At 40.9% G+C, this 25,396-nt stretch overlaps 2 long non-coding RNA genes and 1 pseudogene across 7 annotated transcripts in view; 1 reads left to right on the top strand and 2 right to left on the bottom strand.

Annotated features, from left to right (window-relative positions):
• Positions 1–5,956, top strand: part of LOC109436481 (uncharacterized) — a 59,923-nt gene extending 53,967 nt beyond the window's left edge. Inside the window, exons 8-11 of one of the 6 annotated variants that reach the window (XR_012495696.1) lie at positions 1,928–2,014; positions 2,621–2,733; positions 4,091–4,218; positions 5,721–5,935. This is a non-coding gene — a long non-coding RNA (uncharacterized LOC109436481). Of the gene's footprint in view, positions 1–1,927; positions 4,219–5,720 lie in introns of all 6 variants that reach the window. The other 5 variants (XR_012495692.1, XR_012495695.1, XR_012495693.1 and 2 more) reach the window with 5 other exon arrangements.
• Positions 1–25,396, bottom strand: part of LOC141571109 (uncharacterized) — a 76,709-nt gene that overhangs the window by 39,372 nt on the left and 11,941 nt on the right. The window lies entirely within an intron of this gene.
• On the bottom strand, positions 9,171–11,701 carry LOC109436472 (N-alpha-acetyltransferase 60; annotated as a pseudogene).

Genomic DNA, 25,396 nt, shown 5'->3' with positions numbered 1-25,396 from the left:
ATTTAATTAAAAAAAGATCAAGGGCCCTGAAGTCAGACAGACCTGGGTTTGAATATCAGTTCAAACAATAAATTTGTTCATAAACTTAGGCATAATGTATAATGTTATTAAAGAATACACACTTCATGGGATTGTAATGAAGAGGAAGTGAAATAATGTTTGTAAAGAGCTTCCTACATTGGCCAGCATATAGCAAACATTAAATATTCAGTAGCTGTTAGTTTTCCTCAAAATATTTGTCTCTGGCCTCCCAGCAATTGTGAAAGTCAGTCTTATATAGATTCCATCATAAGAACTTGGAAGAGAAGAACAGTCTGAACATTTAGACAACTTTCCTTTTCCCTAAAACCAAGACAGGCATTTTTGTTCTAAAGTATCCAGATTGTCCATCTTACTTAACTTACCCAGGTACTTGCCAAATCAACACCTCACTTCTATGCATTTTGAAAAGATTAAAAAAGTTGTGTACACACACACACACACACACACACACTTAAGTATGTATAGATGAATATACTTCTGACATTTTGCTCATCTGTTCTCAGTTATGATTCTAACCCTGTGAGGTAGATTTTATGTTATCTTTTTTTTAATGACTAAAGGATAAGGGAACATGAAGCAACTTGGATGGGCCAAAGGCCATATAGCTGATTACAGATAGACCTGGGCTGTCTTGACCCCTTTCCAATTTTTCTTGCTTTGTACTGCTCTGATGACCATGGAAGTGAAGTGCCCTAGGACTTGGCCACGAAGCAATCGCAACTGAGAGGTAACCAAAGGAAACAGCATGGCTGAAATCCAGTTAAAAGTTAAAATCCCATTGGGCCGTTTCTCCTTAACTGACAACAGAAATCACTGTCACTGCCCTGTTTAGCTACTTTACAAACATCGGGGATGTTAGCAAGAGCTCACAGTGGACAGTGAATGCTTCCTAAGGGGGCAGTGATGGCTTTGGCTGGATTCTGCGGTGGCAGTTTCCTGGCAAGGAAGAGACTGTAGTCAGCCGTTCAGAGGTGGTAACTATTTTTTAATAACCACCTGAGGCTTTTGGCACCTAATTCTCTGGCACTGTCTAGGGAAGCTCTTTCTGCTACTTTATACAACTTGTCAAGTCAAGCTGCTTGTTTAATTTTGCTGGGAAATCTGACACTGTCCGTCAGATTGTTCTCGTCAGTGGGATCCAGTGTGTGCCGTGAGAAGTGCTCACTCAAGGAGCGTTCTGATCATCTCTGATAAGCAAACAGTAGAGAGAGGTTTTGAAAGGTGGTCCCAGTTTGCACAGCTTTTTTCATCTGCGGTTCCATGGTGTTTGGAATGAGGTTGTGGTCTCGAGTTAATGACACAGGAAACATTCTGATGCTTGTATTGCCTACTCAGTTTTCTTGAACCTCACATGGACTGGCTTCATCCTGTCCTGGAGTCCATAGCGCTATGTCTTCCTCCCCACTTCCTGTGCAGGACTTCCTCTGGTTTGTGGCTGTGCACTGCGTCTTGTTCCTTCAAGGTGCACGATGAGCTGCTGGTCAAACAGAGTTTAATGTGGGGAACTTCTGCTACCTGCTTATCATCAGATCCCAGGCTTGGGTTGTCTTTCCCTATTTTTAAAAAAGTAGCTCTTTTTTCCGCTTTATGAGTTTGTTTATACTTCTCTTGTTCAATTCTCCCTCCACTTTTTATAGTGATTAAGCAGGAGGTAAGCTTCTTTCCCAAATCTTGATTCTGTAATACCTTTATCCCTAACGAATTATGTTTACAAGGCTAACCTAAATATTTTAAATTGGTATTGGTTTGATGACTTCATAAACTCCAGATTCCTTGCCAGTTATTTGTGAAATAGCTTTCTTAAAATCTCTGCTAATCTACCTGAATTTCCTTCTAAAGTCAGTTATATATGATGCCTCTTAAAACGAATTCTCTCTGTTTGCAGTTTGGCAGCTTCCTGCTGAGACTCAGCAGGGTTAATAAATCATGGAGATTAGGTCTTCATATGGGAAGTATGAAAACTCTAATGTGGGTAAGTACTACTTAAGAAGAACCCTACACTTCAAGGAAGCCTGGAGATTTTTGTGGAGACCCATAAATGCTTCCTGCATGTCAGTTACCACAGTGAACTTTCTCCCGCTAGTTTATATTATATTCACATTGAATCATCCAGGGACTTTGTTTTTAGCTTGCATACACCATATACATTTCTGATCTGGGTAGATAAACCAGCCTTATCGATTTAAAGGAGAGTGTATGACCTCTTTCACCAGCAGGGAAGTCTTTCTTGAGTTAGTTAAGGACCTGTAAACTTAGCCCTTGACATTTCACTAGCTGCAGTTTGTAATAAAATCTACTTTAGCCTAGGGTTAAGTGGTGACTGTGGTCTTCACAGCATGACGAGGGATCCTGGTGGCCAGATAAAAGGAAACCCCTTACTCTTATTTCTGACTTCCCTACTAACTTATATTATTGCCTCTTCCACTAAAAAAAAAAAAAAAATTAATACTTTCCTCTAATTAAAAATAAAGTTCCAAGATTGTATTACTTTTTCAGTGCCCTTGAGGTTGTCAAGCCTGGCCTGGGGTCTTCCCGAAGGCATGGCCTGTGTCTGACTCAGTCTCTGTTTTATCCACAGAACCTTACATGGTGCCTGGAGCATATGGAAAGCACTCAATGAATGAAATGGATGAATGAATGGAAAGATAGAACCAGAGCCACATTTTAGTAGCCTAATTATATCTTTTCAGGGTAATGTAGTATTTAAAAAGGGACAGTGACAACACATTTCTAAAAGGAGATAAATGGCATATTTAACACTTCCCAAAAAGAAAGGATTCAGCTTCTATCACTTAATCTAGGTTTTTAATTACAGAAGCATTGAAAATTCCCTGTGGCTGAATATGGATGAATCTTTAAGGCAAGTTGAAGGCCCAGGCCTTCCTCTGTGGACATTAATACTCCCACGGAGCACTTTCCATAAAGAAAAGTGTGGGTTTGCTGTCTTTTCATCAAAACTCCTAGAATTTGGCTGACTGCCTGGTTTATCCCAGGACGTTAGTTAGCCCACAATTCCCACATTTGTTTATTCAGTCCAGAGCAAGTGAATACTGCCATCTCCTTTGTTGGCAAATGCTTTGTTAGCCTGAATTGAATTCTGCAACACAAAATGAAGTGACTAATCTTTTGGGGGCTTTCTCCCTCACAGGTTCTTGTATGAGCAACTAATCTATAGACCACAAAGCCCCATACTGTCATTTCCCCCCATGCTGCCCTTTTATACTGATGGTTCCACATTGTACTTTACGAAACCAATACCTTCCAGAGTGTGGTTGAACTGGCGCCACCATTAAGAAAAGGAGGTTACCAGGCTTTTTAGTGTTGTGAGAAAATTCTGGTGGCAGAGAGAGGTTAGGTTGGTTATTTATACTTATGTAGTATATTACTGGGCATTCGCAATTGTTGTCACCTTGCACTCTCAAAAAGTTTTCTAATTCTGAATATGTGGGTCTGAAAATATAGGAAGTGGAAATCTTAACACAAAGCAAACAGTTTGGATGATCATACAGTTTATATGTGGTAGGTCTGGGCTATGAAACTTAAAAAGAATGTGTATCCTTCATCACTGGGCTATTTGTCTATCTACAAATATCTGTAAAAGCCTAGACTTTTTAGCAAAAGTTTGAGGATCTAATATTCTGAATTGCCATTGACCGTGAAAGAGTGATTAGTGTTGGAAGACAGTTGTGATGCAACATGGTGCAAAACAGAGGAGGGGATAACGGAAATCATAAAGATAAACATTCTCACCCTAAGCCCCAGCCGTTTGTACAGCACGTTTTATAGCTCTTGCTGATTACGAGGCCTGTAGAAATTCTATTTGGTTTCTAAAATTTCTATGTTTTTAATTTTTTTTAAAAATTTAAGTCTAGTTAGTATACCACCTTATATTAGTGATACTAGTTTCAGGTGTACAATATAGTAATTCAGCACTTTTATACCTTACAATGTGATCACCCCCACTAATTCTACTAATCATTTGTTTTGACTCTGACTGTGTTTACCATTGGTAACTTGTTTTTCTCCTCTCCCTTCAACTTTTAATCAGAGTTACCTTCCAGATGACCTCTTTCTACCACAGCCCTCCGCAGTGTAGGAGGATGCAAGTACATGGCGATGTTTGAAGCAAGAACATCGAAGAAGTGCTGCCTACCTTCTAACCCAAGGCTTGGATGGGTACAGTCTTCTTAGCTTTTTATTGTGAAGTTCAGAGATCACAAAGGTTGTTTCATCTGTGGGAATTTTGCAACTTGTTATTTTCATACCTGAGATCTGGGGGAAAGATGAATGTAAATGGTTTTTAAAATAGCCAATAGCAAATATATATATATATATATATATATATATATATATATATATATATATATATATATATATATATATATATATGGCTATATATATGGAAAATGTATAAAAAATTCCTGGGCTTGGGTACAGGTGATGCACGTACTGGCAAACAGAAATCTAAAGTGATAAAAGAGATTGTCCTTTGTCGATACTTTTCTAGACTTGAGTTCTATGTTTTTGGAGTTGACTCAGTGATAATTATTGAGCACCTCGTGCATGCACAACAGTCTGCTACATTAGGAGGGGGTTGGGTCCTCCTAGTGGGATACAGGAAGGATGGAGAGAGTACATATAATTATAGCACAAAGCAGAATAAAAGGTAGTGGGCTGTACAGGGGACTGTGGGATATTATGGAGGAAGAGACCATGTTTTATTAGTGAGATCAGGAGGTGCATTGCTAAGGTGATGGCATTCTTGCTGGGTCACAAAGGATAGGTGGGATTTGGGCAGGTGGAGGCATTGCCATACAAGACAATAATAAGAGCAAATGCACAGTGGTCCATTTAGGGTAGAGGCAGTGAAATAAAGGGTGGCTGAGTTTATGTTGTGAATACTGAGCTGCATGCACACAGTTGACAGTGCCCTCCTCCCTGAACTACTATTTGCTCCAGAGTCACCACACCCTCCTAGCTCTTTGCCAGTCTTACCAGCCACTGCTTCTCAGTCACCTTTCTTGGCTGCTCTTCCTCATTCTGAGCTCTACATGTTAAAGGGCTTCAGCATCAGTTTTTATTTTTATTTTTTTATTTTTTTATTAGTTTCACATGTACAAAACACTGTGATAGACATTTATCATTTATACCCCTCACAAAGTGATAATCCCCCTCCCCCAATCTCTTACCCCTCTAACATCGCATACAGCCTTTACATTTCCACTGTGTCTAGTCCTTACAGCATCAGTTTTTTTAAGCTTTCTTCTCCTAAGTTGCTATTTTAAATATTAAATATTTAACATCTACATGCCAGTGACCTCCAAAGCAGTAACTTTCCCCATGACCCCTGCCTTGACCTCTAGACTGTATATCATGTTGTCTACCTAACATCTTTATATTTGCTGTCTAAATTTCTAGGTCCAAATCAGAACTCTTGATTCTTTGCTTCTGTCCTCTGCTGGAAATCCTGCTCATCCACTAGTCTTCTCCATCTTAGTTAATGGGCCTGCATTCCACCCAGCTGCTTAGGCCCCCAAACAAGAGGCTATTCGAGATATAGCCCTTTCTCTCACCCTTACCATATTGTAACAAATCTTTTTCTTTTATTGGGGAATATTGAGGAAGTGTGTTTTTCCAGAACCCATCAGCTCCAAGTCAAGTTGTTGTTTTCAATCTAGGTGTGGAGGGTGAAGCTCACTGGACCATGTGGGAATCGAACTGGCGACCTGAGTGTTAACAGCACTGCACTCTAACCACTGAGCAAACCGGCCGCACCATAACAAACCTTTTGTGTTCACCTCTACACCACCCCAAGCAAGAGACTTGTTTTTTGTTATAAGCCTCACGGTAGTAAGATTTGCCTACAAATGTACAAGAATTGCTTTGATAAAGATAATATTGAATTTAAAAAAGATTAATTTTACAGAGATCGTCTCTTGATTCCTTTCCAGAAATTAACTCATAAGTCATCCAGAAGAGCCATGTGTTCTTTGGTTTGCAAGTGTGTTGGAGTTTATTTCTCCCATCTTCCAAAAGAGACTTCATAGTCTTGTGTCTTTCAGACCCAGCTGCTATGGATTAGATATACAAAAACGTGTCCTTGTATGTCTGTTATATACTGAAAATAACAATAATGACGAAAATGATAGTATCACTACTACTACTACTAACTAGCACCTATTAAGTCCTGGTATCTACTGTGATTAGCACTGTACATTCACTGATAGTTCAGACCTCACAGTGACACTATGACATAGATAACTATTACTGTCCTCATTTTAGATCTGCTCAAGGTCACACAGCTGGGAAGTAGCAGAGAACCAGGACATAAACCTACTTCTGTTAGATTCCAAATACCATGCTTTTAACCCAAAGTAATTTAAAGTTCTCAGTCACTGAATAGAGGTAGATACAGCTTCTAGTGCAAAGAACATTTTGGCTGGCTTCACTGAGGAAGACATAAAGGTAAGCCTCTAGGAAGATACTATAGTATAAAAATAGATCCTATTTACATCACCTTTCCCTAGGCCTCACAGTCTATTCTTATGTAATTTTCAAGGTAATTTCATTTTGGGGTATGCTGAAAAATTGCCATTCATTTATTCCCCCCTCCCAACATTCATTTCTTCTCAGTTCCTCCTATGGACACCTTCACAGACATCAGAAGTGTAAAGAGGAAAACCAGGGAGAAACATGAACCTAACAACAGAATAAATGAAATTACTAGAAAATATTTCCAAGGGAAGAACACTACCCTGCAGTCATTTCAATCTTTATTTCTTTCTGGATTTGACAGTGAGGGTACCAAATAAGCCAGAATGAAAATAGAAGAGATTAAATCAGTCTGGATAAACCAGGTTATGCTATGGTAACAAACAACCTCAAAATCTCAGTGGCTTAAAAAGCAAAGGATTATTCTCACTCATGACACATGCCCCTCAATGGTTAATTTCCATGATTTACTCTCCTATTCAGCATCTGTTTGCCCCCTTCTCTCTCAAGTCTGGGCATAAGGGCCATTTTTTGGCTTCATGTAGAAAGTTCCTCAGGAACACCTGCTGGACACAGACGTTCTTGGAACTATCGTTGATTTTGTTTGAGGCTTTAAATGATTCCCTGGAAGGATGATTATCCCCAGGGCCTTTTTTTTCCTTGAGTTTTGGCCATCCTGCAGTTGTTTCTTGGAGATATCTTTGGCTCTGATAGCTCCTCCAAATGAGGCAGCATTCTCTAATTTCAAGTATGGGCTTTGGAAGCCGATGGGAGTGAGAGCTGGCCCCGCCACCTACTAGTTGTGTGACTTTGTGCAATGTCTTAACCTCTCTCAGCTTTAGCTTCCTTATTTGAACAGGATTGTCGTTCATTATTTGAACAAGGAAAATTGATTGGATTTGAGATAAGCCTAGAGATAATATGAATAGAAGTTGTTGATGAATTGGGTGAGGCAGAGGGAGTAGGCAAGGATGACTTGACTTCCAGGTTTCTGTCTCAAGCAACTGGGTGGTGATGCCTTTTACTGAGGAGGAGATAAGAGATTCAGAGTGTGTGTGTGTGTGTGTGTGTGTGTGTGTGTGTGCGTGCGTGCGTGTGTGTGTGTGTGTGTGTGAGAGAGAGAGAGAGAGAGAGAGAGATCAATTTTGGACATGAGGCTTTGAGGTGCTTTCTAGATATATAAGTGGAAATGTTGAGTTGAAATTTTAATGGTGCATTACAGTGCCCTTACCTCTCAAAGCAGAAATGAAAACCACATTGTCGTCATTGATTCAGATTAGAAGACACTGAGCTGAGTCTCAGCTTGGAGCCAACATCAGTGCGGAGTGGGGACCAGTCAACGAGAGTGTGAGGTGGCCAAGGGAGGAGGAATGCTTTTCCTGCCCCGGCTCACCTTCATCTGGAGACCCTCCTTTTCTCACCATAAGGCCAGAGGAGCCCCCAGGCTGGGAGTTCTGAGGAAGGGAAGGATGCTAGTCCCCGAGCTCCTACTGCCCAGTTGTTCCCCCTTCTCCTCCTGCTGAGGCTAATGCTGTGACAGTGGCTCCATGACATTGCAGCAATGCTGGACATGATTCAGCCAAGCCCCTCTACTCTGGAGGGCAGGGAAGGCGGCAAGCAGTTTTGGGGGATGGGGTTGGTGGGGATGCCAGAAGCAAGTGATGTCTGAGTGCATGCTTCTCAGCATTGACAGCCTCTCCTGTTTCTGCTCCCAGAGGCTGAGGGACCACAAGGCATGTGACTCCCCCAACCCCCCCAGCCCCAAACGCCAGGTCCCACTTGATCAACACCACACTCAACTTCCTCTTGTTTGCACCTGGCCAGAACTTGGAGTTACAGCTCATGGGACTGGGGGGTTGGGGGTGAGGACCTCCAGGACCCTCACTGGCACTTGTCCTCAGCCCGGCTCCCTGTGGCAATTCAGTGGAGTGACTCATCCACTATCTATGGGCAGTTCCATGGTTTCTGCCGGCAGAGAAGTGGGAAACCTTCCCATTATCTGACTGTCTGTTTCAGGGAGCTGAGCCCCAGAGCTCTGTGCTTGGGTGAAAAGCCTTCCCCTACTAAGGAAGTGGAGGCTGCTCCACTTCTGCTGGCCAGTTCTGGATGAGAGTCCGGCATTTCCTTTATTTAACCCCCTCATTGTTTTGAGGCTCCTGTGCCTTTAGGGTCAAGTCTGCCTGTAACACTTGGGTAACTTCCTCCCAGAAATTCATTCTGGTTTTGGAGGAATAAGCTGCAAGGAACAGGTAATGGAGGGGAAAAGGCCAGTGAGGAGGTACAGGGAAGGAAGCCCCTTCCTGTCCCCTTACTCCTGGGGCAGCAGTAGAAACAGATCACAGTGAATGCTGTTGCACCCCAGTGGGCCTCTGGGCTGGTGCACTCACATGGGGGCCAGACCAGGGCATGGGGCAGAGGTTTCCAGAGAAGGAAGAAGGGCTGGAAGAGCCTGTCACAGACCGGGCCCGTCGGCCCCACCACGCTCTGCTCCTGAGCCTGCAGTAGCACCTGGTCTGCAGCTGGGGCAGGCGGCCCTGCCAACATCTGTGCAGAGGACAGCTGAGGTCAGATGGCTGGGAAGGTGGGCTCCACAGGGCACTGAGGGGTGGAACCTACTGGAGGCTGCCTGGCTGGCATCACAAGGTGTGGCTGTACTCGATGCCACCCTGCGTGGAGATGCCCCACCACGGCAGGAAGCTGCAGAGCAGGCTGTGGGCCTGGCGGTAGATCCCGTGCAGGATGGAGGAGGCGCTCAGATTTGCTAGCGCAGCGCCCAAGTGCTGGCTGCAGTCCAGGATGGTCCAGGGAGGGTGGCCACCATTGACGTAGAGGATGTGGAGGAAGCCACCTTTGAGCGCCCCACGGATGGAGGAGTGGCAGGGGAGATGGTGCTGCTTAAAGTCTGTTTTCGTAAAAATTTATTGCTGGGTTGTTAGTGGTGAGGATGTCCAGGTAGTGGTCGATTTTTGATCCTTTAAACTCAAGTAAAAGGCAGCCTCTTCATGTATCTTGGTCCTACTTTTTATTCCCACGATGGCGCTCCTCTGGGAAAAGAACCTCTTGTTGGACGTTCTATGAGTTGGAGGATACTATGAGTCTGGAGACTCGATGGGGAACCAGTCACCACAGAGATGCTTCACGGTGTCTATGTCATCGTCGCAGAGGAGGAGGCACAGGCTGACCTCGCTGAGGGCGCTGATGGCACCACCTGTATCATTCACACCTTGGGCGGGAGCCTAAGGCAGCCGATGGTGTAGTGGGGCTCAGCACATCCCGGGGTTGCAGGGAGCCGGAAGTGGGGCTGCCCAGAGCCTGCAACGAGTTGTGTAACTCAGCAGGGGCAGCAGCTGGAACAAAGGCTGCAGTCCCACAGTAAAGACTTTGGGTGTGGAACCCTCCTTAGTGATGACAAGGTTCAGGAGGTATTTCTGGCAGTGTGGGGTAGTCTACGTTGAGTGGAGGTGAAGTTTGTTATTGTGTATTTGAGGTCAAGGAACAGTAGATTGAACGTGTTGGGTGAATATCCCACAGAGACACTGAAGTTTTCTAGAATGATGGTGGAAGTTGGGGTTGGGGGGAGAAGAGCATTATGTCTTGAAGAATATGGCCAGGAGGTCCGCAGATGATAGAAATGTAGAAGTATATGCAGTAGTATAGTCAGATAGCCTGGGTACCAGGGTGGAAGTGTGGTGGTTCTAAAGGGACATTAAGGAGCCAAGAAATTGTCACCCCTATCCTTAGTTCTATGGTATGTTAAATACACAACATAACATGGGGGGATGGGGGATGCTGTGTTTATAGGTATATATATATATATATATATATATATATATATATATATATGTATATATGTACATATATATGAAGATTCCAGAGGGCATAGTGGTTTGAGGAGAAAATCCTAAGAGAGGAAGTATAGAGCATTAAGGGGTTAAGAACAGGGGAGGTAAACTGACTTTCTTTGGGCATATGAGGATTATAGGAATGGCAGCCTTAGTTGGAATTAATCGACCACAGAGTGAGTCATTTAGTGACAAAAAAGTCTGAGGGTTTGAGATGGGATGTGGCCAAGTGTGGGCCAGCTCGCTGTGTGGGGACTGAAGTCATGAACGACTTGAACATGGGCTGCCTCCTGTGTGAAGGGTGCCCTCTGCTCCCTGGGATGTTCTTAAGATGAGCTGAGTGGTCACGTGCAGGATTGTTTTCATTTAACATCTCATTTCTAGCCTTATGGTAAACCTGAAAGGTGGGCACAACAATAGTTGTGCCTTTCTTCCATCCCTGGAGTTGGGATGATTCTATGCGATATTTGTGGGAAAGTACTTGAACAACTCTAATTACTTATGTATGCTAAGTTTTATTGTTACCTACGCCTTTGATCTATTTCTCTTTGTGCTCATCCATATATCTGTAACACATGCCCTAGGATACTAAGGGTTTCTCTTTGACAAGCCAAGATTCTTTATTTATAGCGTTAGGCTGGCACCTGGGCCCATTTTCTTTAGTGATTATGTAGGTTTGATGTGGACTGGCATGTTTCCCTGGAGTGTGAGTATCTCCCTCAGCAGCTTCTCATGGCCAGAAGCTCCATCTCTGCATCTTTCTGTTATAAAGCCCAGCCTCCAATCTAGGCCACCCACCTAGTTCCTTGCTTCAGTCTTAAGTATGCCTCCAGCTCCTGGCTCATCTGAGCTGACTGGCATACCCTAAGCAAAGGCTGCCAATCTAGTCTAGTTTTCTAGGCATCGCCTGATGATTCGACAGGAAGGTATCCACAGCAAAGGGTTACCTGACTCTGAGAACTGCAGTTGTACAATGTCCAAAGTCTTACAGACTTTCACAGAGAGAGGCAGATATGATTCTAACCAAGAAAAGGGCATTCCTTTATTAATGGCCCCCTACCTCCTTTTGAAATTGAACAGACTATACTTGAATTTTTGGATGGTAGATTTTCTGGTAGGGGAAAGAGCCCCTGTGATGGAATAGACTTTTTATTTTTTAAGGGTAATTCCCGAGCAGGTTCATTAGCTTCGATCTAGCATCGCTTTTCTACTGATGGTGATTTTTTTTTTTCCTTTCATGGTCTGGGACATGGAGACTGTTCTTCTAGAGAAACCACGGGCCTTGGAGTAATGCCATATACCAATGGTTTGGTGAAGTACAGCATGCTTGATCAACTATTAAGTACACACATGATTTTTAGTAAGATGTGATTCAGTCTTGGGACAAAAATTATGCTGTATGTTCCCTTTACTCACCTAGTTTACAACATTTAGTGATGTATTCTCTTTCTATCAGCACCTGTACCCCTATCTCTTCATTCTGGGCATAAGGGCCATTTTTTGGCTTCATGTATAAAGTGCCTCAGGAAAAGCGCCTGGACACAGACATTTTTGGAACTTTCATTGATTTTGTTTGAGGCTTTAAATGCTTCCCTGGAAGGATGATTATCCCCAGGGCCTTCTTTCTCTGATAGCTCATATTGAATTCTCTCCAACTCTCTAATTTTATCCATTTGAATCCCAACCCCCAACTTCCTTTACATCTCTAGAATTAGCACTGTCTGGGTGATGAAGAGTTGACATCTACTAGGTAAACATAAGCTGTTTAAAAATTCTTGTTCAACTTACATTTTCTGCCTTGGTAATGCTACTTTCCCGGCTTCTGGAGAATTTCCAAAGCCCTATGCTTATCTTTTATCATCATGTTACTCCAAGCTCCATGGGGTGTCCCCATAAAATCATAGGAATTTGAGAGGGAAGGAATTTTGTTACAGTCCTTCCTCTCTGCAATCAGCTTCTGGAAAAAAACACAAAAAAACACACATTTGCCAAGAATAAACACATTTTTTGATCCTTCTTCTTTTCTGTTTGTAGGCCAGTGAAAATTTAATATATGGGTGTTCTTTATAGAATTGCACAGGCATATTTACATGGAGACTAGCATGACTTTTCTTCCTATAAGAAAACAGATACATAATGTATTTTTTATTTAGGAGACTGGACTTAATCACTGTCACCTTCAGTACTTAGTGGTGCTGCCAAGGCAGTGTGGTCAGAATGAGGGGGTGGTGTGTGTCAAATAAATGAAGCTTCAGGGAACATGAACTGGGTTGAGTCATGTAAGGTACTGTCTCAACTTCCTTACCTAATACAGCACCAACATGTGTTATTGTGATTACAGAGTGCTGATTTAGGAGGAAAATGACAAGGATACATGCACACACAAGCAGCTGTGTGGCTAGAAGGGATGTGGAGAGCTGAGATATGAATGCTGAATTAGGCATATCTTTTAAAGTACACAGTCTTCAGGGGTTCCATGATGTTTATTGATTGACCTGTTTATTTGAAAGAATACTATGATGTATAAAGTAAAGAACTCAAAATGTCTTTATAAATCTTAAGAAGCATGTTCCATATTCTTTATGTTCCATATTCTGTTATAAAACACAAGTGCAAAAGCAGACTGAGGTGCAGGTGAAGAAGATAAAAGGAGTCAATGAAATTGGCAAATGTTCAAAGTCTGTTTTTTCTCCCCAGATTGTCTTTCTCTCATTTCCCTCTTCCTATTTCAGGAATCTGTATATCCTTCTGTTTCATCAACCTCTTGTTTTCTGACTCAATGAAGATAAAAACTACAGTTTGTTGAGCAGGAATTTGTTGGTCTTTGCAGGCCCCAAGCATATATATCATAGTCTACTGCCTGGCACATAAGAGGGACTTACTACATATTTGAATGTTAGTTTTGTCTTTACTTCATTTTTATTTTCTAGATACCGCCCCACCCCTTTTTTTTGCTATTTGTATAAGAATAAGAAAAACTTTCTCTGCACTCTTCTTCCATGTAATCAGGCTACCCCACACTCCTCTATTTTCTTGTTCAGAGCTGTGAACAAAACGTAAGGGACCTGGTTCTATGGACTTTACAACCAAACAGAGAGGGCAGACATTGAACAAATAACTAGAGGTGTGGTAAATACTAGGGAAGGAAAAGTTCAGAATGCAAGGAGGTATAATCAAATCTAGGAGATCATGGGAGGTATTCTTGGGGGATGGTGAGCTAAAGGAAAATAAGATTTAACTACATGAAATTGGGGGATCAGGAAGGCAGTGGAAGAAGGGTATTCCAGGCAAATGGGACAGTATGCACCAAGCCTGGATTTGAGAGATAGCATGGTTCATTCAAGGAAGCCGAAAGGTCGTGTTTCCCCAAGAGTGTGAGAGTGTAACTCTTAAGAGGCCACAGTTAGACTTCTTCCCAGCGACGTGTGTGGTCTCTGAGTGGCTCTGCAATGACAATAACACCAGTATTGCAATACTGAATGAACTCTTTTAGTAAACATGCTTTCTGAATTTGTTTGTTTGTTTTTCCCCAATTCATGGACAGTGAGTCAAGCAAATAAAACATCACCAACCTTAGATAGCATCTCCCACTAAGTTCCTTAATCTAAATTCTTGGCTTCCTTAAGTTCCATGACTGGCAATCAACTGGGGGTCAGCCTATTTATTGAGCTCTAACAAGTAGCAGCCACACCCAAGTCAGTGGTGCAGCCTATTAAGCTGAGCTTTTCCTGTGCTGCAGTGAATCATAGAAGTTAGGGACCCGTATTTTGGTCTTCCTTTCTTGTAGCTGTGGATGTCATCAGAAGTTAATTTACACATTCCTGTAACCAAGAAAAGGACAATGGCCTGCCTTTCCTCATTGCATGCTACCTTTATTTTCTTTTTCTAGGCTTTTTCAGATGCCTCTTTTAAATGATTGTCCCTGTATAAAAATAAAGAAGTGGGATAGAGGTGGGGTACACAGAGTGATAACCCACACCCAAACGCCTGTCTCGAAGGTCCCTAAGAAAGGTCTTGTACCCTGCACTCCTCTGGCATAATAACGTCTGGCTTGCCCATGGGCAATGGAGGACAAGCAGGGATATTGTTCATGAACAAATTCCCCAAGCACACAGAATTTCTTCTCAAATTAACCACTATAGCTGAGGCATAGTGATAGACAACACAAATTGTACACTCAACAAACCTCATTAAAAGTGTTCTAGTAGTCTTATCTAAGAGAGTGGAACACTGAAATATATATGATTATGCAGGGGTTGGGGAGCATATTCTCTAATGCCCAGATGCCTCAGATGTAGTGGTGGTGGAATCCCATTCACTTTGTGAAAGCCAAAAAAATGTTTGTCCTGACAATGGTTAGAAAGCAGGATCAACTCTGCTTTATGAACATACAAGACTGTAAAATCATTTGTTATTGTCAGCAGGTTGGAGTGGGGTGTGGGATGAACATGCATGTTTTTTAATTGTTTTTCAGGTGACAGAATGGGAGTCAGTTATGTTATGGATGAACTAGAGTTTATTGATTCATCAGATAAATTGATACATCAAAATTTATTGATGGATTTTTGTGTTTCAGGCACTGTATTTGGTCCTGGGGACACAAAGATGAAGAAAGCGTGGTTCTGGAGAATAGTTCTAAATACCAATAGTTCTTGGAGAATACATGTAAACAAATGAAGGGGACACAATATATGTATTCCTGTCGAGGCAGGTAGGGAGGTCTAGGTCAATCGAGTAGTCAATTTCACTTGCGGGAGGGCTGTAAACAGGGAAGGTTGCCCAGGGAAAGTGATGTTTGGCTCAATGAGTAAGCATTTTCCACAGACAAGAGAGAATAAGGGCATCTCAGACAGAGGGAAGAGTGACATGTGACAATAGAGTATGTGGAAGAAACTACAATCAGGCAGAACTGAAACATGGAGCACATGATGAGATGCTACTTACTAGTCGTGGCCATGGCAGTGGAAGTGTAAGAAATGCCTGCCTCTGGGGCACAGGGAGGTACTAACTTTCCGCAAAGTAGTTTATATACTTACAACCTAAGATAGACATTAATGGGAGCTCACAGAACTAGAAATCAATGCATATGTAAGTGACCTAAATAGGCATTTTGTCCACTGTAGTTGTTGATTTTGCCTGACCCAAAGGACTTGAATTTGCAAGGATATAGGCCTAGAGTAGCTGGCAACCATCTTGTGACACCTGGGGCCTGAAACCATGTCAATAGAGAGGGACGTAGCAGACACATGGGAGAAGATTAGATCCTGGTGACAAAATTTAGCTCCTGGAATAAGCCATACTTGAAACATGTCTATTTCTGAGCCCTGTATCTTTAGATACAAGGGATAAGTTCAGTTTGAATTATTTGCTTTAATCAGTTTGATATATATATTTTTTTTTTTGTCAATTGCAACTTAACAGACACATTTGGCCTCTTCATTTTATAGTTCAGGACACTGATATCCAGCATGACAAAGTGATTCACTATTAAGTGACCAGTTAAAAATGAGACACAGGTCTCCTAACTCAGGTTTAGGAACATCCAGCATTTTTAAAGCATGGGCTTGTAAGGGCCTAAATATACATGTACCTAGGAATCTGTTTTGCAGTAACCATATATTGGAGAGTGTGATTAAATTCAGTTTAAAAATTATATTGCTAAGTGACAATGTTGTAGAAAGACCATTCAACCAAGAGTCTGACATAATCAGTTCATGGATCACTTTTGCCACTAATTATCTTTGTGACCTTGGCCATATCTCTCTGGGCCTCAGTTATTCACGGGGTGTGATTATCTCTAAATCCCCTTCCATTTCTGGGTTTCTGAGCATAAGTAGAGTCAATTTTCAATTATCCATTGTGGAACTTACATATTTCTACATACCCTGGGGAAATATTCCTTCTGAATTATTTTTGATATTATTGGGTTCAACTCCACAAATATTTACTGGACATTGATTGTGGACTAGGTGTTGCAAAAGCAACTAGCTGTTTCTAGTCAGTATTGCTTACTTACTATTGTATTCTCAGATGCAACTTGGTATTGTTTGTAGCCCCAAAGTATTAACTCAGTGTCTTCTAATCCAGAGAATGTGTAATCCCAAATAAGAACAGGATTGGAGAAAGGGCTAGACTGTCACTGTGCATCAGTCAGAGAGGTGATGCCACAAGTCTGCAGCAGTCAGTTGGAGGGAGAGAAAGCAGAGTCTTGAGAAGTGCAGGCAGATTGGGAGCCAAATGTGTGAACAAAGGTACATTTGTGCCCACATGGAATTGGTTTTGGATTATAAGTCTTTAGAAGATTTTCACCATAGTTGTCACTGTGGATAACTTTGCATCCTTTTAGAGTGGTTGCCTCTGAGGTTAACAACAACTTGTTAATGTTTTTCTTTATATGACATTATAAACACTTAATTTCTTGATGGAGTATTTTGGGTAGTCTCTTTGTAATATAACAATTAATTTGATTCACCAAAGTAATTTTCTAGCTTGTATGAAGACCAGCTTTGGTCTGTTTCTTGGCCTGTCCACATTTGAACAGTTCCCTTGGCTGGAAAATCATCCTGGAGCCCTGCATCCTCACTTGAGGAGTCTTGAGAAGGGTAAAGATGCCAGCTCTGCAGTTTGTTAGAGCAGGATTCCATTTCCTCTCTAATTATATGTGCCTATGTGATCCTGTCCACATAGCTGAGGCTCTTTAAGCCTTAGTTTTGTCATCAGTCAAATGGGAATAATGATATCTCCTTTAAAGGATTGCCCAACCCAGTAATTATTTACAGCATAGTAAATAATTGTTATTAAGTAATACAATATTTGTGGGGTTTTATTTGGACTTTGTTCAAGTGATGTATTAGGTTTCAGAGAAGAAAAATGACAGGAGCACAAGATAATTTGACTTGTAAGGTTGATATATAGTATAAAGATGCACCACAGTTTGATAATTTCATTTGACCAGAAGATAAAAATAGTAGGATTTGTCCCGGGTTAACTACTACTTTTGCTTTGTTACATTGGGAAAATTATTTATCTTCTCTAGACTTCTATTTACTGTGTTTCCCCAAAAATAAGACCTAGCTGGACCATCAGCTCTAATGGGTCTTTTGGAGCAAAAATTAATATAAGACCTGGTATTGTATTATATTATCTTATGTTATATTATATTACATTACATTACATTATATTGTATTATATTATAAAGACCCTGTCTTATATTATATTATATAAGACCCAGTCTTATATTATAGTAAGATAAGACCTGGGAAACACGGTATTTATAGTTAAATTGAAGATAGTATTTCTATCTTATTTTATAGAAACCAAAAGAAGATAATGAATATGAAAGCCTTTATGAGAGTAGAAAACATGAATGTGAAAGTTCATGCTAATATGCTACAATTAACAGTAAATGTTAATATTATTACAGACCATTCCTTTTGTGAGTAGTACAAATTGTTTTTCATCTATATTAGTCCCTGCAACTAATTAAAATACTATTTTCTCTGCTTATTAATCTCTGTAAGGCTAACTAATATTGCCTTTGTACTTTATAAAGGGACCTAAAAAAGCAATATTTGTCATATGTTTCACGCAAAAGAAGAGAACATTTGTACTGTTGAAAATAAATAGCTGTTGACATTATTTTGTTTCAAGAACATAATCCCTTCCTTTCTAAGAACTATTAATTTTTAGAGCAACATTGTCACTACTCAAAAAGATTTTCTAGAATGTGTATTAAACTATAACTACCTCTGCAAAATATTTTAGGTGCATTGGTGCATCTAGGGTGGGAAAGTATGTAAAAATCCCCTAGTATTTTCACATAAACCCACGTGTATTTAATGTACACCACCTCAAAGAGGAACATTACCACCCTAGCACTATGAAGTGAGGAGAGAACTGAGAAATTTCTAAGAATATATGGGTGTAATTTTCTGTTAACTGAGAGTGATTGCCAGTTCTTGGAAATAATATGCCTCCAAAATAACCTGATTGCGACACCCTTAGTTTTATTTGATAGGAAGGAACTTGCTTGTTGTTTACCCATTTAGCTATCAGAAACTCTCTTTATCATCCTAAATGCCTAAATCTCTATGGATATATTATATAAAATCTATGTTTATTTAATGTACTTAAAAAAAGTGTTCTTTTGACTGTTCTTACTATTTCTATTTGAAAATTGGTTGAAATAAGATCATATGTGTAAAACTACAATGTAGACTAGGTCTGAAGTCATTATATGCTCCTAGGGGATTTTAATAAAATTTGAAGTCCTAGAATTTTAATATCATTTTTCCAAAGAGAGAAGTCTCATTTCATTTTGTACGCATGGACAAAGAACAACTATACTGCACTGTTAAAAATAGTAGCTTCCAAATAAGAAAGAGGACTTAGAAGAAAAAGCCAAGCTGAATTTATTTTGTCTGAAGAACTTATTTTAAGGGAAATTATGAAACTATCACTAAATAGTCTTTGTTGAAGTCTCTCTCTCTTTTTTTAAATAAATATTGTATTACTGTGTACACACACACACACACACACACACACACACAAATACATTTGCACAATCCAGATCCGTCCTACTTCCCTCCAGCAGGAGCCATGCCTTGCACTGCTGTGAGAAATGAGCCCAGGGACATCCCTGTCTGGCCTCACAGAGCACTCACTATACCATATTCATCCTCAACTATTTCATTAGCGTGGTTTTGAAAGTGGATGATCACTTCTTAACAATTATTTTATCACAAATTTTGTTCTTTGGATGCTTCAAGTATTGAGAGTTTAAGATAAATTATTTCTGTAGAATTCAAGAATGTGACCCAGGGGTGAGTCTAGTGATTAGAAATACATCATAGTTCTGTGCAAAGCCAGCCACTCTTAATATTTTGATGTGTTCACTACCAGTCTTTTTGGTGATGCACTTAAAAAAATCCCAAAAACTTTATTGAGATATAGTTTACAAGCCATACAATTCACCCATTTAAAGTGTATAATTCAATGGATTGTAGTAGTTACAGAGCAACCATCACCACAGTCAATTGTAGAACATTTTCATCACCTCAGTAAGAAAGTCTGTTTCCTTTAGCACCCCTCTAGCCCCCCACTCCAGCCCTAAGTAACCACTAATCTACTTTCTGTCTCTGTACATTTCCTTATTGTAGACTTTCATATAAATGGAATTATATAATAGTTGGTCTTTTGTAACTAGCTTCTTTCATTTAGCCTAATGTTTTCAAGATTCATTTATGCCCTACCCTCTATCAGTACTTCATTTTTTTAAAGATTTTTATTAAAATATAGCTATCATGCAATATTATATTAGTTTCAGGTGTACACCATAGTTATTCAGCATTTACGTATCTAAAGAAGTGACCAATATCGTAAGTCTAGCAGCAACCTGACACTGTACCACGCTATCACAATATTATTGGCTATATTCCCTATGCTGTACATTACATCCCCATGACTTGTTATACACCTGGACATTTGGGCCTCTTATTCCCCGTCACCTTTCCTCCCCTTTTCAAATTTTAAATTACAGTTGAGATTCAATATTATTTTATATTAATTTCAGCATTAATACAGCATAGTAGTTAGACATTTATATAATTTAAGAAATGAACCCTCTGACTAGTCTAGTACTCACCTGGCACTATACATAGTTATAACCATATTATTGACTATATTCCCTATGCTGTACTTTACACCCCCATGACTATGTTGTAACTACCAATTTGTACTTCTTAATCTCTTCACCCTTTTCACCCTGATCCTCAAACCCTCTCCCATCTATCATCCCAGTAAACCTAGTACCCATCTGATGCCATACATAGTTATTACAATATTATTGATTATATTGCTTATGCTATACCCTACATCCCCATGATTACTGTGTAACAACCAATTTGTCCTTCTTAATTTCTTCCCCCTTTTCACTCATTCCCAATCCCCCCTCTCATCTGGCAACCATCACAATATTCTCTGTATCTATGAGTTTGTTTCTGTTTTGTTTCTATGAGTTTGTTTCTTATTTTGTTCTTTAGATTCCACATATAAGCAAAATCACATTGCAGCTCTTTCACTGTCTGATTTACTCTATTCTGCACAGTACCCTCCAGGTCCATTCACGCCCCTGCAGATGGTAAGAACCCATTCCCTTCCATGGCCGACAAATATGCCATTGTATATATGTACCACCTCCTCTTTATCTACTCATCCATCAATGAACACCCAGGCTGACTCCATATCTTGACCATTGTAAACAATGCTGCAATGACCATATGGATACACACATCCCCTCAAAGTAGTGTTTGGGTTTCTTCAGATAAATACTCTGAAGTGGGATTACTGTCCTTCTTTGTCTCTTGTTATAGCCTTTGTTTAAAAGTTTATTTTGTCTGGTATAAGTATTGCTACCCCAGTTTTTTGTTTGTTTGTTTGTTTCCATTTTCATGAAATATCTTTTTGTACCTGTTTACTTTCTGTCGGTGTGTGTCTTTCAATATCAAGTGAGTCTCTAGTAGGCAGTGCATGTAGGAGTTTTGTTTTCTTATCCATTCAGCCCTCCTATGTCTTTTGGGTAGAGCATTTAATCCATTTACATTGAAAATAATTGTTGATAGATATGTAGCTATTGCCACTTTTTTATTCATAATTTTGATCTTTTTTTCCATCTTAAAGAAGGCCCTCTAACATTCCTTGTAATACTGCTTTGGTGGTAATGAACTCCTTTAGCTTTTTCTTGTCTGGGAAGCTAATTATCTGTCCTTCAATTCTAAATGATAGCTTTGCTGTGTAGAATAATTTTGGTTGTAGGTTCTTGCTTTTCATTACATTGAATATTTAGTGCCAATCCCTCTGGCCTCCAAAGTTTCTGTTGAGAAACCAACTGACAATCTTCTGGGAGCTTCCTTTTAAGTTACTAGTTGCCTCTGTCTTGCTGCTTTTAGGATTCTCTCTTTGTCTTTAACCTTTGCTATTCTAATTATAATGTGTCTTGGTGTGGGCCTGCTTGGACTTGGGTTCATCTTGTTTGGGACTCTGTGATTCCTGGACTTGTATGTCTATTTCCTTTGCCAGGTTAGGAAAGTTTTCAGTCATTATTTCTTCAAAGAAGTTCTCAATCCCTTGCTTTTTCTCTTTTCCTTTTGTACCCCTATGATGTAAATGTTGTTACACTTGATGTCCCAGAGGTCTCTTAAACTTTCCTCTTATTTTTGGATGCTTTTTTTCTTTTTGCTGTTCCAACTGGGTGTTTTCTGCTACCTTCTCTTCCAAATTGCTGATTCAAGCCTCTGCTTTATCTTATTTGCTGGTGATTTCTTCTAGTGCATTTTTTATTTCAGTTAATGTAGTCTTCACTTATGACATGTTCTTTTTATGGTTTCTATGTCTTTTTTGATGCTTGCTATCTCTTTGTTGAAGTTCTCACTAAGTTCCTTGAGCATCCTTATAACCAGTGTTTTGAACTCTGTCTCTGGTAGGTTGCTGCTTTCATTTCATTTAGTTCTGTTTCTGGAGTTTTCTATTGTTCTTTAATTTGGGATGTATTTCTTTGTTTCCTCATTTTGGCTGCCTCTCTGTGTTTGTTTCTATGTAATACGTAGATCTGCTATGTCTCCCAGTCTTGCTGGGTGGCCTTATGTAGTAGGTGCCCTGTGCGGCCCTGGCACCTGCTCCAGGTGCTCCAGGAGTGTCCCTTGTATGTGTTGTGTGTGCCTTCTTGTTATAGTTCAGGCTTTATTGCTATTGGCACATCAGTGCACCCACCTGAGGGATTGACCCTCAGGCTGATTGGCTGTGGGGTTTGGCCATGTCCACAGCTTATAGGCTGCTGTATGGGGGCCTTACCCCACTGAGTGGGATTGACCTCAGTGGGCTCCAGTGCCTGCTGAGACCACCCTTTGTGTGTACAGCTTGTGGGGGTAATTAGGCGGTGCTGTGCTGTGGTCTGAGCCAACCTCCAAGTGTTGGTTCTGGGGCCTCTTGTGAGGGGCTCTGGTGCAGGCCTTGATCAACCACTGTCTGTGACCAGTTGGGGATTGCTTGGTAGGAGCTACAAAGTGATCTGAAGTCGTTTGCTGACTATGCTAACCCTGGATGAGCATGGGAAAAACCATAATGTGAACTGAGGATGGCTGCCACCAGTACTGGGCCTGGGGCAGCTCTGCCCAAAACCCCAAGGCCTGCTGCCACCTGCCAGCTTCCTTAAGGTTCAGTCCTGGATAAAGCCTCATGTGGTACATGAGTTGGGTGAGGCAGGGTCTCAGGGAGTCACTAGAGTGGGAAGAATTGTGGTCATCAGGTTAATGTAGACTCTGGTTTGGTGCCTTTGCTTAGCCTGGAGCTACTAGCTACTCAGCAGAAGTCTCAGAGAACACCAAGGCCAGCTGTCACTCCTGTGGGTCCTGCAGATTCTGATAGTTTTCCAATAAAGAGTGTAATGTGGGCAGGGCTGACTGCTCGGGAGAAAGTGCCTCTGGTGTTGGGTGAGTTGGGTTGGGTGGGGTCCCAGTGAGTCAGCAGGATGGAGCATTGGAGCTCACCAGGCCAATCAGATTCAGATTTGGCTGTGTGGGAGCGGTCTCAACTAAGGAAAGATGGCATTCACCTGCTGGCTGCATGAGAGGAAGGCCCCATTCAGGGAAAACGGTGACTGTCCTCCAGTCCTTGCTCTAAGTCCACACACCTCAGTCTGCCCCTCCCCTCATATGTCTTTGACATCCTCCAAATTACTGTCCCTCCACTGGAGCCTAAGGTGTGTGCCTGTGAGTGAGAAGTCTATGTGCGGGCCCTTTAAGAGTATGTCCTGCAGCCTTTGGTCCCACCCTGATCGTTGGAATCCCAACTGTTTTTTACAGCCAGGTGTTGTGGGAGCTCTTCTTCCCAGCACCAGTACTCTGGGTTGGGGAGGCCGGTGTGGGGATGGGGTCTCTTGCCTCCGGGGGAACCTCCGTGGCCTAGATATCTCTCCCATCCTCAACCAGCCCGTTTCACATCTCCACCCCTCCTACCAGTCTCAATGTGGCTTCTTCTGTATATCCTTACTTATAAAACTTCTGTTCAACCAGACTTCAGATGCTTCTCCTTGTTGAGTGTTGTATAATTTAATTGTAATTTTAATGTGTTCATGGAAGGAAGCAGGCACAGTGTTTACTCTGCCATCTTGGATCTCCTCTGATGAAGTCTTTAGAGAGACCCACTTGGTCACTTTGGGATACATAGCACACTATAAGTCAACTTCAGATTTTGTACATATTTGTTTTCTTTTGCCTCTAAGTTAAAATATTTGTCCATGCCAACTGTCAGTGTGTTGCTCACTCAGATGTTGCTGTAGGGAGCTGGAAGCTGGGAGTGGAATTGGTTGGGAATGCATTTCTTGTGATCATTTTGTTTTTCTTGGAGTGTATTGAGTTCCTGTACTTCTGAATTCCCCAGCCCATAGTTGGCTTTGCGTCCAGAATGGGGAGCTGCATGTATGTGATCCATGGTTCAAAGAAAGTCTTTGTCCTGAAGAAGCTCTGTCTGCTTTCCTAAGCTAGATATTTCAGTTTGCCACAAAGTTTTCATAAGGCCAATGTCCACACTTTAGACTTTCATCTAGTGTGCCAATGACATTCTAGATCATTGTTCCTTCATGTCATGAGTATACCATTGGTGGTAGAAGAAAGGATTTTATTTTAGGTGGTACATGGGTAAATGTTTTATTTTGATTTCTATGTATTTTTAATGCATATGAAAAAATATTAGTTTTCCTTATGGCAGTGATAAAAAGTTTCTTTAAACACATTTACTTAAAAATTGATTTAAAGACAAACATTAATAAGAGTTCTGAAGGAACTCAGGTATGAGAAAAAAAACAAAAAACACCAACCCCCCACCCCCCCCAAAAAAAAAGAAAAAAAGAAACCAAAAACATGAATAGCTAAGGTTTGGGAAGCACTCTTATATATGGACTCTAGGCTAACTCCTTGCTTATTCCTAGGCAATTAAACTAGTTAGACTCTCTTAAGAGTCAGGATGTCCTTTGTATGTTGGCCTTTTGTATTAAGGATGTCAAGCAATGATGAGGAAACACAACCCAGAAGATACTAGATCTTTAACAAGAAAGTGGTGATGAATATAAAAGGAGACACAGGGTATGACTGAAGTAAAGAAAAGGACATTGAGACTCAATAGCTTGGATTTGGAAAGGTTTCCTGAAAGAAAGAAGACTTAATTGGGGTGAGCAGGAGCTAGCCAGGCAGAGAAGTAGAGACAAGAAATGACATATTCCACGCTCATTTCTTAAACCGCAACCCCAGGTTGTGAGCTTTTGGGTCTCAATTTTGGGGGAGGTGGGAAGGACCAGGCTACCTGTAACTTCATTTCTGACGCAGGCACTCAGGTGTATGTAGCTTAATATTTACTGCTTCCCCTGCAAAGAACAGACAGAACGGGGTAATCATCTTCTCTATAATCAGTCCCACCCATGGGCAAACAGGGCAAGAACAAAAGCGGTGGACCACCTAAGGGACCACCGCCCACCTGAAATAAGGGAGCAGAAATGAGTAGGGATTTCTTTTTGTATTTAACACATTCCAGAAATGTCCTATTTTATTGTCTAGGAGTGTCTTAGAGAAGGGAAACTGTGTTTCTGAGAATGGGGCTCTGCTCAAACCTCTGCAATACTTGGAGGGGTGAGGGCAGGGAGCAGTACTGGAGGGCTTGTTCTCCTCAGCTGAGTCTGTGTCTTTCCTGCTTAAGTCAGCCATGTTTGATAGAAAAGTTAAAAGGCAACCTCAGTTTGGAGAGGTTTGAGTTTCTTTTTGAACATAAACAAAGAAATAAAAATAATATGCTTTCAGAAAACAACAAGCATGTCTGAAAGTAATATAATGTGAGCCAAATATGTCATTAAAAATTAAAAAAAAATTTTAATAGACACACTACAAAAGTAAAAAAAGTGAAAATAATTTTAATAATATATTTAACTTAGCTCAATATACCTAATATATCAATTTTCACATGTGACAAATACAAAA

This window comes from Rhinolophus sinicus, linkage group LG04 (genome assembly GCF_036562045.2).
Source record: "Rhinolophus sinicus isolate RSC01 linkage group LG04, ASM3656204v1, whole genome shotgun sequence".
Classification (NCBI taxonomy): Eukaryota; Metazoa; Chordata; class Mammalia; order Chiroptera; family Rhinolophidae; genus Rhinolophus; species Rhinolophus sinicus.
This window is presented reverse-complemented; position numbering and strand designations above follow the sequence as displayed.